This window comes from Dama dama, chromosome 26 (assembly GCF_033118175.1).
Source record: "Dama dama isolate Ldn47 chromosome 26, ASM3311817v1, whole genome shotgun sequence".
In the NCBI taxonomy this organism is placed as follows: Eukaryota; Metazoa; Chordata; class Mammalia; order Artiodactyla; family Cervidae; genus Dama; species Dama dama.
Genome location: NC_083706.1, coordinates 49601994 through 49615059, shown reverse-complemented (window position 1 = coordinate 49615059; position 13066 = coordinate 49601994).

Genomic DNA, 13066 nt, shown 5'->3' with positions numbered 1-13066 from the left:
TTCATAATCTGGTCTGGAGCTCCAGGGGCCAGGCTGAAGTCTTGCAAGGGGAGAAGGCAGGTTCTGAATGAGAACATTGACCGGACGTTTTCTGGAAGCCTGTTCAGGGTTTGTCATCCAGGCTGGACCCTGGGGATGCTCTGGCTGCTGGAAGGAAAACTGCTGATGAAGGAGGATGCAGATCTATAAGCTAGAGGATTTATTTTTATTTGCTGAATTTTTGCCATTTTCAGATTTTCCTGCTTCAGTTATTTGGTCATCAGGAAATTTTTTTTACCTTATTTTTCCCTCCTTTGCCAGTAGGAAAATGTGTGTTTCACAATTTCTCTAGAATGTCGTCTCCTCTTTCACCCAGGGGCAGGGGCGGATCTGGTTTTGTGGGGCCTGAAGCTTACACAGTTTGGGAGTGGTCCTCTTTAAGAAAAAGAATATAAAAATTTTAACATGAAGCCTGAGTCACTATGTAGTCTGGCCATCTACGAATGAACTAGTGACCAGATGGCTTTCCAGATAACACAGTGGTAGAGTCCACCTGCCAATGCAGGAGATGTAAGAGACGTTGGTTTGATCCTTGGGTTGGGAAGGTCCCCTGGAGTAGGAAATGGCAACCCACTTCAGTTTTCTTACCTGGGAAATTCCATGAACAGATGAGCATGGTGGGCTACAGTCCATGGGTTCGCAAAGAGTTGGACACGACTGAGTGACTGAGCCTGCATAAGATGAAATTAGGTGCCATGGTGAAAATATGAATTTGGTATGAGAAAATAAGCCACAACATGTTACAGATTTTAAAAAGTTGTCAAAAAGCATCATTAGATCTAGAAAAATATCATACTATTTTTATTAATGAGGTGTCTGGCTATAATATGTTTTCCTACATTTTTGGCTCCATATTCTGACCACTTTTTCATTTAGTAAAAATTTCATACTATTTTTGTTGTTGTTCAATTGCTGATGTATCCAACTCTGTGACCCCATGGACTGCAGCACACCAGCCTTCCCTCTCCTTCACTGTCTCCAGAAATTTGTTCAAACTCATGTCCATTGAGTTAGTGATGCCATCCAATCATCTCATCTTCTGTCGGCCCCTTCTTCTCTTGCCCTCAGTCTTTCTCAACATTGGAGTCTTTTCCAGGGAGTTGACTCTTCACATCAGGTGGTTCAGTCTTCCCTTGAACTTGGTTATTTTACTATTTGATAGTTTAGCAAAGTTTCCTTAGTTTCTTGACTCAATTCTGATGATGTTGTGTAAAGTTTTTGGATCAGTATTAAATTTGGGAAAATCTCTATCAATCTTCCTTCCCCCAGGGGCTGTTTTGGACACACTCAACTTTTTGGGTTTACTGCTGCAAGTTTGTGCCTTCGAAACACAGGAGTTCTGATACTATCTATTCTGCATTGTTCCCAAGAAAGAAGAACAAAGTCACACAACATGTTTATAATTTCACACACTGCATTTTGGAGTATAATCCCAGTTAGAAAAAACTTAAATTTTGAATAGGCATCTGAATTAAATCCTCTCCTTACAATTTTTGTGCTTGATGTGGAAGAACCTCTATGGGATAACTTTTTTTTTTTTTTTTTAGCATAAACAATAGAAATCTATGTTCTCACAATCCTGAAAGCTATAAGACCAAGATCAAAGTGTCTGCAAGGCTGGTTTCTTTGGAGCCTGTCTCCTTGGTTTGCACTTGGCCTTCTTCTCCCTGTTTTCACATTTTCTTTGCTCTGTAACTATTGATGTCCAAATTTCCTGTTCTTATAAGAACATCAGTTATATTGGATTAAGGCCCACCCTAATGACCTCATTTGACTTCCTCCAGTGGCTCAGTGGTAAAGAATTCACCTGCAATGAGGGAGACAGGGGTTCAGTCCTAGGGTTGGCAAGATCCCCTGGAGGAGGAAATGGAAGTGGTATCACTTCTGATGCTGTTCATTTTAACCTTGTTTCTTCTCCACTGCCCACGTGAATCCAAGGTCAGGCCCTGGAGCTCCCACGCATGTTGCATGGGAAGACAAAGACTTCCTGAGTCTTCGTCCCATCTGTGTCTGACCTAGTGGAGTCAGCAGGTGGGAGGGAGGAGAATTGGAGAATTCCTGGAAGCTTCTCCTGTATCAGCTGGGAATGATTTAAACATACATGGAAACGACTCTAACGTATAGATAAATAGAGACATAAACACAGACATGGATATGGATTAGGTGAGTATAGTGGGATACAGATGTGTGTATTTTATATATATAATATAATAATAATATATATCTAATGCACGTGTGTATCCCACTAAACTCAGCTTCTCTCTAGACAGATCCCCCAAATGCCCATTGACTCTCCAGCGCCACCTGATATGGGGAGAGAGGTAGCAATAGGGACATTGAAGGGCAGAGAGATAATGGCCTTGGCCAAGAGCAAACAACTCATCCTCCTGTGCGAACATCACCAAAAACTTGTGATCCTGTGACCACGTCTCTAGGGTCCACCCCAGGTTATGGAAGAAACTTAGTAAATGCAGAGCCCACAGTTGATGGGCTGGAAAGTCAAATCTTTTCTCAAATACTCAGAAGTCCACTTTATAAGTTCCTAGATTGCCTTTTCATTCCTAGAGAGAGGTGCTTTAATTACTATGCTTGTAATGCCCATTTTCTTATTTTTCTCTGGGTTTTCCAGGCAGGCACTTTAGCCGGCTTCCCACATGGTGATATAAAATACTAAGGTTTTTTGATTTCTGTTAACTGTTGCTATTTGGAAAGTGCAAAGTTTTCAGATACCGAAGTTGATTGGGATGATACCATCCAGAAACACAGGGAGCCAGCTACTCGCATCCAAAAATCTCTTCTTTGGTGTCATCTCCTCCTGTCGCAGATTTAGGACACAGTAAAGTGATGTTGCTGGGGGCTCAGAAAAGGAAGATGAACTCCCAGGGTTAAGATTTATGCTATTACATTGTAAATCACTAGACTGAAAAAAAGAATCTGAAGAATTTAAACCTCCCAGATTTCTAAAATGTTATACTCTATGTTTAAAAAAATTAGGTGTTGGTAAGTGTATGGTTTTATAGATCCACCTGTTCTCACTAGTGTGTGATGGCTCAGCATGCAGGGTGGGCAGAACGCTGGCTCTGTGTGGCCCCCTTGTACAGGCTGGGTTCACGGCCAGCCACACCCAGCCCGGGGCATCTGGCCCCATACAGACCTCGATGCAGAGTCACTTCCTCCACAGATGCAGCCGCAACCTGGCCATGAAGAGCGTGGACACTCCCTAAGATTCTGGGATCCAGGTAAACTTCAGGCCTCGTGTAAATTTTTTTTTTTTAAGTTGATTTTTTACCACTAACTCTTCTAAAAGAGGAAAAACAGCTTGAGGTAATATTGTATTCTATTATGAAATAAAATTTTAATACTAATATCTTGCCTTACAACTTGTTTAAAAGAAAAATGAACAGTCACTTATAAGACAGAAGAATAAAATTACGCTCCAATATCTCAGTTTCAACTTTTTTTCAGTTCAGTTCAGTTCAGTTGCTCAATTGTGTCCGACTTTTTGCGACCTCATTGACAGCAGCATGCTAGGCCTCCCTGTCCATCACAAACTCCCAGAGTTTACTCAAGCTCATGTCGGTGATGCCATCCAACCATCTCATCCTCTCTCATCCCCTTCTCCTCTCGCCTTCAATCTTTCCCATCAGGGTCTTTTCCAATGAGTCAGTTCTTCCCATCAGGTGGCCAAAGTATTGGAGCTTCAGCTTCAGCATCAGTCCTTCCAGTGAATAATCAGGGTTGATTTTCATTAGGATGGACTGGTTGGATCTCCTTGCAGTCCAAGGGATTCTTAAGAGTCTTCTCCAACACCACAGTTCAAAAGCATCAATTCTTTGGCACTCAGGTTTCTTTATAGTCGAACTCTCACATCCATATGTGACAACTTTTTTTAAACCATGTTAAAAATCATTCAGCTTAATAGAGCTGAAATGAAAAATTTGAACCTGAAAAGCTGAATGAAAATTTCCCTAACATGGGAAAAGAAATAGTCAACCAAGTCCAGGAAGCCCAGAGTGTCCCAGACAGGATAAACCTAAGGAGGAACACACAGTAATCAAACTAACAAAAACTAAAGACAAAGATAAAATATTAAAGCAGCAAGGGAAAAATGACAAATAACATACAAGGGAACTCCCATAGGGTTATCTGCTGATTTCTCAGCAGAAACTCTACAAGCCAGAAGGGAATGGTGCTGTATATTTAAAGCGATGAAAGAGAAGAAACTGCAACCAAGAATACTCTTATCCAGAAAGACTTTTGCTCAAATCTGATGAAGAAATCAAATCTGCTTTTCCAGACAAGCAAAAGTTAAGAAAATTCAGCACCACCAACTGTACAACTGTACATTTACATACAACTGTATATTTCCTCTAGGGAGGAAACAGAAGTGAAAGAAAAGATCTACACAAAATAAACCTAAAACAATTAAGAAAACGGTCATAGGATCATGCATATTGATAATTACCTTAAATGTAAATGGATTAATTGCACCAACCAAAAGAAAGAAACAGGCTGGGTGGATGAAAATATGTGCATGTATGCACTGTTGCTTACCACATCACTCTACTTAAGTTCCCAAATTGTATGTATTTATTTTATATTGTTAGGTTAATCATGTTTCCACTGTGGCTTGCAATCGTAATTATCTTTTATTTTTTGTCTAGCTATTGATTGTGAAAGCTGATAAGCATATTTTACTATTGTGATTATGTAACTATTATTCACTTAATATCATTGTATCATAATTGGTCAGCAGAAAATAATAGAATGCTATATCACCAAGTGAAGTGAAGTCGCTCAGTCGTGTCCAACTCTTTTTGCGACTCCATGGACTGTAGCCTACCAGGCTTCTCCATCCATGGGATTTTCCAGGCAAGAGTATTGGAGTGGGTTGCCATTTCCTTCTCCAGGAGATCTTCCCGACCCAGGGATTGGACCCAGGTCTCCTGCATTGTAACCAGGTGCTTTACCGTCTGAACCACCAGGGAAGTGTTTTTATATCACCCAAACTACCATTTAATAGAAAACCCTGTAATTGCTCTTTAAAATCCAGATGCATATAAGAGTTATCTTGGAAGTTTTTGAAAAATACAAATGCCTCGGTATTCCTTTGTTTCTCCAGAGCACCAGATATGTTTCTAATGAGAAGCCATGTTTAAAAACAACTGGATTATATGAGGACCTTTTACTTTTATCTAGTTTGTTTCACTTTTTCTATTAATATGTCATATTCAGTGCTTCCATTTCATTTAGTTTATGTTTTCCAATTTCTCCATCTCTTTTTTCTTTATATTCTTTCTGAAGCTTTTATCAAGCATAGTAGAAAATCCTTTTTGACCTAGTATGAATAGAATGCTAGATTTCTAATTTTAAAAAGATACACAACAAGCAACAAAAGTTTACAGTATAGCATAGGGAACTATAGTTATTATCTTGTAATAACCTATAATGGAAAATACTCTGAAAAATAATATGTGTATATGTACAACCCAAAACATGTATATGCATAACAACTGAATCACATTTCTGTGTTCCAGAAACATTGTACATCAACTATACTTCAATAAATATATATATATATAAAGAGAAAAATCATTTGGCTTTATTAATTAACATAATACTAAGTTTACAGGTAGTCTAAATAAATCTTTTCACAATGCACTATACGGTTCTAGCTCAAAACACAGATTACAAGAATTCAGAAGCATTCTTGATGTTCTGACATAAATGATCTAAGAATTGTGTTTCTTATGCTTTACAAAATAGAGGTTAGTTATTTAGTAAACCTGGATGCATATTAATGTTAAGACCTTTTAGGGAAGGGCTACCTATATTATACCTACATATACGATACCATACCTAAGGAGACAAAATATCTGTACTCCAAAAACTATAAGACACTGATGAAAGAAATTGAAGGCAGCACAAACAGATGGAAAGATATACCATATTCTTGGATTGGAAGAGTCAATATTGATACAATGACCATACTACCCAAGGCAATCTACAGATTCAGTGAAATCCCTATCAAATTACTGATGGAAGTTTTCACAGAATTAGGACAAAAAATTTTTAATTTTGTATGGAAACACTAAAGACCCTGAATAGCCAAAACAACCTCAAGAAAGAATGGTGTTGGAAGAATCACGCTTCCTGATGCTTCTCCCCTACACTGTTGGTGGGAATGCAAACTGGTACAGCCATTATAGAGAATAGTGTGGTGATTCCTTAAATAACTGGGAATAGAACTGCCATATGACCTGGCAGTCCCACTGCTGGGTCCGCAAGGAAACCAAATTTGAAAGAGACACATGTACCCCGATGTCCATTGCAGCACAATTTATGATAGCTAGGACATGAAAGCAACCTAAATATCCATCAGCAGATGAATGGATAAGGAAGTTGTGGTACATATACAGAATGGAATGTTACTCAGCTATTAAACAAGAATGCATTTGAATCAGTTCAAATGAGGTGCATGAAACTGGAGCCTATTATATACAGTGAAGTAAGTCAGAAAGAAAAACAGCAATACAGTATATTAATGCATATATATGGAATTTAGAAAGATGGTACCAACAATCCTACAAGCAGGGCAGCAAAAGAGGCACAGATGTAAAGAACAGAATTTTGGACTCAGCAGAAGAAGAGGAGGATGGGATGGTTTGTGAGAATAGCATTGAAACATGTATATTACCATATGTAAAACAGATGACCAGTGCAAGTTCAATGCAGGGAGCAGGACACCCAAAGCTAGTGCTCTGGGACAACCCAGAGGGATGGGGTGGGGAGGGAGGTGGGAGGGGGGTTCAGGGTGGGGGACACATGTGCACCCATGGCTGATTCATGTTGATGTCTGCCAAAAACCACCACAATGTTGTAATTATCCTCCAATTAAAATAAACTAATTAATTAACAATTTTTTTCAATGCTAACACAAGAGAACTTTCAAGAACTCCTTTTGCTCCAAGAAGTGGATGTTCTGCAGTGGTTGTTCAGACATGAAGGGTCTTGACAGGTAAGGTAGCTGGTTCCCCTTCAGGGCAGGAGCACAACTCAGACCCTGGAAAAAATATATTTCCCATTCAAGAACCTCCAAATAAGAATACTCTAGAACCTGTTCATTTGGTCATTTGACAATTGTCTATTTAGCATCTTTAGTGTCTCAGATGAGGTGCCGGGGGCCAGGAAGATACAGGAACCAGCCTGAGAGGGCCTCCCAGCTGGTCGGGGGGCAGCCAGATGCACCGTCCTGGGGAAGATGGAGAGAGTGGAGACTGTCACACCCACTGGCAGCCTGTGGGCCAGGTCTGGCTCCCAGCATGTTTTGTTTGGCTTCAACAGTGTTGTGTTAGATTAGTTTTTAAAATTATGAAATAGCTGCCAACATGAAAAAATTTGGAAAATTCATGCACACTCATGAACATGCACTCCCCACACACATTTACCTCCAGATGTTCGACATCTTTTTATAAGCTCAGGAGACCTAGAGACAATCAGGCCCACATTTCTGCCTCACTAGGAGTACATAACTTGGTTCCCCATGTTCCCCTGCAACTGCCCATGGACGCCCCGGAAGGGCCGCCTGTGTTACAAGTAAGACCACCGACTGGAGATTCGCTAATATGAATGTATCATCAGCCACAGGTGCAAGCCATATATGCAATATACATTTTCTAACAGCCACATTTTTTTAAACAGGAGAAACAGATAAAAGTAATTTTTTTTCATTTATTTTTATTAGTTGGAGGCTAATTACTTTACAATATTGTAGTGGGTTTTGTCATACATTGACATGAATCAGCCATGGAGTTACATGTATTCCCCATCCCGATCCCCCCTCCCACTTCCCTCTCCACCCGATTCCTCTGGGTCTTCCCAGTGCACCAGGCCTGAGCACTTGTCTCATGCATCCCACCTGGGCTGGTGATCTGTTTCACTATAGGTAATATACATGTTCTCTCAAAACATCCCACCCTCGCCTTCTCCCACAGAGTCCAAAAGTCTGTTCTGTACAGAGAAACAGATAAAAGTAATTTAGCAATGTATTTTGTTTAACCCAATATGTCGAAATGTGATTTCACCAATAATTTTTATATTCAATTTTTTTAAAATATATTTAAAATTTTATTATCTCAATAATTTTTATTGAGATACTTACATTCTTTATTCATATTAAAGTGAAAGTGTTAGTTGCTCAGTCATGTCCCACTCTTTGTGACCCCATGGACTGTAGCCCACCAGGCTCCTCTGTCCATGGGATTTTTCAGGCAAGAATACTGAAGTGGGTTGCCATTTGCTTCTCCAGAAGATCTTTCTGATCTGGGGATTGAACCCAGGTCTCCAGCATTGTAGGCAGATTCTTTACTGTCTGAGCCACCAGGGAAGCCCGTGCCAAATCTTCGTAATTCAGTGTTATTCTTACAGCACATCCCAATTCAGCCTCTCCCTGTTTCAGTGCTACAGGAGGGGGCAGACAGGACAGCGGAGGGTTACAGCGTGGTACCTGGTGTGGGGCTGGGTGGTGGAGGGCCAGGCTGTAGAGAGAGGTTGACATCAGATCATGAGTGTCCTTAAGGGGGTGCTTTCTGTACTTCTAATTGAGCTGACTCTTTGGAAAAGACCCTGATGCTGGGAAAAATTGAGAGCAGGAGAAGGGGATGACAGAAGCTGTGATGGTTGGATGGCATCATTGTCTCAATGGACATGAGTTTGAGCAAGCTCCGGGAGTTGGTGATGGACAGGTAGGCCTGGCATGCTGCAGTCCATGGGATCGCAGAGTCAGGCAAGACTGAGTGACTGAACTGAATTGAGAAATCACTGAAATTCTGTTTGGGGGCTTGAGTTTGATGTTTTTAAAAAACCCTGTATTGTATCTAATGTTCCTCCCCTCACATTTTAAATTCACTTACTCTTGAACCACCTGAATGTGTACGGAGAACAGCCGAGTAGGAGCTTCTGGATGTTTCCAAACTCTTTCTTGTAGAGTGCTGGGGATTCCAAGTCTGGACCTCCGAGGGGAGGGGGATGGGACAGAGGGACCTGGGGCACCATCCAGGAGCCAACAGGAGGAGCTCTGTCAAGTCAGTTTTACATGTTGTGAGTATGTGCAAGATCTTATTTATAGAAAGAGCTCTACTGGTTTTTGTTTTTTCACTGTTTGAAAAGCACTCCTTTACAATATAATTTTCCAGAACATATAAAATAGTCTCTTTCATGTTAGCTGGTTAAGTACTTGATGTGTTTCCCATTCTCTTCATACATCTTTTATGGAGCCTTTATTCACATTAAATCTCTTTATCCAGGTTAGCCCAATATAAACTGGGTACCAGAAGTACTCATATTATACCAAAAGAGGTCTTTAAAAAAAATGTAGTCGTGTTTAATGCCTTTAAATCCTAAAGAGGTTATTTTGTTACCATGTATCTTCAAAAAGCTCATGTTAATTAGTAATTATGGATCTGATAGCATAATTAATTATAAGATTTTTTAGATGACCATTAAACTTCATTTTTGTTAAATGAATCAGTAACAAATGATCAGAAACAGACTACAAGAGGAAGTGGAGTGTGAAGAAAGAATTGGCTTCTAAATATTCCAACCAAACTGACCAAGCTCACCCACACCCTTCCCCAAACCCATCTGTAAGTTGATCTTTCAGCAAAAGAAAGAAAAAGGGCTTTCTGTTTTTGTGACTTACAGGGAGTAAAGAACACATCTCTGCCTCTAGACTCTGGCCACCTCTGATTTTCCTGAGATCTCCGGTCCTTTCTCTGTGGTGAGAGGGTGAGCGCCACAGGAAGGCTCATCTGCGTTGCTTGGGAGCGTTTATCAGCCTCCATTCCGGACTTATCTGGTCTTCTTCCCCTTCTCCTCACAGGCTTTCTCTGTATTGTCATTAATAATTGGTCATTCCTCACCTGCCAGTCAACTGAAACCTTTTATGATGGTTCCAAATACTCCTCCATGACACCAGGCTGAGTTTTAGGGAATTCCCTCCATCTGATGACTTTGATGTGTCCAGATAAAGCCTGTGACAGAAACCTATTCAAACCCAGAACTTTTGGCAAAGGAATTCCCCAGGATGTGTTCAGTTGGAGGGCTTCTCTAAATTTCCTCAGTATCCCTCACTGTCTCCTGAAAAGGCCTGGGGGAAGCCACATGTGACTGTAAGTTACAGTGGCTAGTGGAACAAGGGCTGGGGTGGGGAAAGCATGATGGCAGACTCTGGGGGAGGGGACGGTGGCTGTGCCCCAGCACAGGTTTTTAGACATTTGGCCATTCATTCCACTAAATGCATTAAGGGGCTCATTAATGCAGGGACAGGCACACAAGACATCATCCAGAAAGTGGGGAACCAAGGCTGGAGAATTCTCTAGGGAGAAAGATGGGGAGGACAGGAGATGGTGCTCCCAGGCATGGCCCACCCACGAACAAGTCCCAGCTAGATGGCACTGATTCCACCTCTTCACTCTTGCACAAGAATATGTGTGTACGTCAATGCTAAATCATTTCGGTCGTGCCCGATTCTTTGCGAACTTATGAACTACAGCCTGCCAGTCTCCTCTGTCCATGGGATTCTCCACGTAAGAATACTGGAGAGGGTTGCCATTTCCTTCTCCAGGGGATCTTCCCAACCCAGGAATCGAACCTACACCTCTTATGTCTCCTGCATTGGCAAACGAGTTCTTTTACCACTAGCGCTACCTGGGAAGCCCACAGGAATATGTAGAAGAATGCAAAGAAGAGTGATACTCTAGGAAAATTGCCTTTATTTGCAGAAGACATGATCTTATATTAAGAAATCCTAAAGACTCCACACCAAAAAAACTGTTAGAACTGATTTTAAAATGCAATAGTTTCAGGATATGAAATTGGCATACAAAAATCAGTTGATTTTTTTTTGTACAGGAACAATGAACTATCTGCAAAAAAATAAGGAAAAATTCCATTTGAAATGGCATCAAAATAATAAAATTCTTAGGAATATATATAATCAAGGAAGTGAAAGATCTATATATTGAAAACTATGACATGGATGAAAGAAACAGCAAAAGACACAAGTAAATGGAAATATATCCCATGTTTATGAATCAAAAGAATTAATATTGTTAAAATATCCATGCTACCCAAAACCATTTATAGACTCAATGCAATCCCTATCAAAATTCCAAAGGCATTTTCCACAAGAATGAAAAAAATTATTCTAAAATTGATATGCTGCTGCTGCTAAGTCGCTTCAGTCGTGTCCGACCCTGTGCGACCCCATAGACAGCAGCCCACCAGGCTCCCCCATCCCTGGGATTCTCCAGGCAAGAACACTGGAGTGGGTTGCCATTGCCTTCTCCAATGCATGAAAGTGAAAAGTGAAAGCAAAGTCAAGCAGTCCTGACTCTTTGCGAACCCATGGACTGCAGCCTAACAGGCTCCTCCATCCATGGAATTTTCCAGGCAAGAGTACTGGAGTGGGTTGCCATGTAGGGAACCACAAAAGACTCCCAATAGCCAAAGCAAGCTTGAGAAAGAACAAAGCTGGAGGCATCACACTTTCTGATTTCCAACTACATTGCAAAGTTATAGTAATCAAAACATATTAGTACTGGCATTAGAATAGACACATAGACCAATGGAACAGTATCAAGAGCCCAGACATAAACTTATGCATATAAGGTCAGCTAACATTTGAGAATGGATCCAAGAATCCTCAGTTAGGAAAGACAGCCTCTTCAATAAATGATGTTGGGAAAATTGAATATTCACATGCAAAAGAATGAAATTGAAACCCTATCTTATACCACTCACAAAAATGAACTCTAAACGGATTAAGAATTTAAATGTAAGACCCCAAAGGGTAAAACTCCTAGACAGCAACACAGTGGAAAACTTCCTGACATTGGTATTGGCAATGATTTTTTTAACATGACACCAGAAGCATAAGCAATGAAAATAAAAATCAACAAGTTGAACTATATCAGATGAAAAAAATTCTGCACAACAGGAGAAATGATCAAGAAGATAAAAAGACAACCTATGGAAAGGGAGAAAATATTTGTGATGATATGTCTGATAAAGGGTTAATATCCAAAATATATCAGGAACTCATACAACTCAATAGCAAAAAAGCAAATAATCTGATTAAAAAATGGAGAAAGAACCTAAATAGAAATTTTTCCAAAGTAGATACACAAAATGGCCCCAAAATACATGAAAAGATGCTAAACATCACTAATCATCAGGGAAATGTAAATGAAAACCACAGCACGCTATCACTTCACACCTGTTAGAACAGCTACTTTCAAAAAAAAAGAGAAAACAAGTATTGGTGAGAGTGTGGAGGAAAGGAAACCCTAGTACACTGTTGGTGGGAATACAAATGATACAGTCATTGTGGAAAATAGTATGGAGATTCTTCAAAAAATGAATAAGCTAATTTAATAGCATGACCACATGAGCCAGTAATTCCACTTTGGGATATTTATCTGAAGGAAATAAAAATCACTATCTTGAAGAGATCTATATACCCACATATTCATTGCAGCATTATTCATAATAGCCAAAATATAGAACAAACTTACTGTCCATTGAATGTATAAAGAAATACATATACCTAATGGAATATTACTCAGCCACGAGAAAGAAGGAAATCCTACCATTCGCAAAATCTTGGATGGACGTGGAAGGCATTGTGCTAAGTGAAGTAAGTCCGACAGAAGAGGCAAAATACTGCATCATGTCACTTATATGGAGAATATGAAAGAGCCAAACTCATAGAAATAGTAGAATGGTAGTTGCCAGGTGTTGGGGGTGAAGGGAAATGGGTGTGATGGTCAAAGGATACACTTTCACTTATAATATGAGTAAGCTCTGGGGATTAATATACAACATGGCAACTGTAGTTAACAATATTGAATCTTATCCTTGAAAGTTGCTGAGAGAGTAAATCTCAAGTGTCAGCACTACCACCACCACAATTAAAAGATGATAATTACATGAGGTGAAGGATATGCTAACTAACCTTATTGTGGTA